Source organism: Galeopterus variegatus, unplaced genomic scaffold (assembly GCF_000696425.1).
Source record: "Galeopterus variegatus unplaced genomic scaffold, G_variegatus-3.0.2 Scaffold4154, whole genome shotgun sequence".
Classification (NCBI taxonomy): domain Eukaryota; kingdom Metazoa; phylum Chordata; class Mammalia; order Dermoptera; family Cynocephalidae; genus Galeopterus; species Galeopterus variegatus.
This window is the reverse complement of record NW_007730265.1, coordinates 128,646-129,197: the sequence shown is the minus strand read 5'-3', so window position 1 is coordinate 129,197 and position 552 is coordinate 128,646. Positions and strand designations below refer to the sequence as shown.

The 552-nt window shown below is 44.6% G+C and overlaps 1 protein-coding gene across 1 annotated transcript in view; it reads right to left on the bottom strand.

The window, feature by feature from the left end:
• The window catches only part of LOC103602444 (potassium channel subfamily K member 3-like), a 54,680-nt gene that overhangs the window by 434 nt on the left and 53,694 nt on the right, over positions 1-552 (bottom strand). The gene's annotated exons all lie outside the window — the stretch shown is intronic.

The window sequence follows — 552 nt, the reverse complement described above, 5'->3', positions numbered from 1 at the left end:
GTCAAGGGTTAAGATCCCCTTACCGGTCATCTTTAAAAAAAAAAAAAAGAAAGAAAGAAATCAGTTTGGGCAATGCTGGAGTAAGCAAAGGTAGACAGTGCCTTTGCTGCAGGACTTTTCATAACCTGTACTAAGCTGTCTTGTGAAGCTCCCTGAGTAGGTGACGTGTGCAGGGTTCTCCCAATTTCATTTGACCAAGGAACCCTTTTCCCATAAGGCCTGTGACGGGACATGTTTTGAGAAGAGATGCCCTTGTATCCCTTTTTCTCTCTTGACTCCTGGGAAGCTTCTGTCTCTATCTGATGTTCAACCCAAGTAACCAAATCGGCAGAGATCTTGGTTTATTTATACTCCACCCTTACTCTGCAGTGCTGGTTTTCTATTTTTGTTTTGCTGTACATATATCTTTTAGTGAAGAATGCCTCAGATGCTGTGTGGAACTGAGGAGATGGAGATGGCATCATCTGGAGATAAAGAGCCCACAGTAAAATCCCTGGTAATTCTGAGCTCTTGGGAGCTGTGGGCAAGGACTGGGGTGCAGTTTGCCACTGC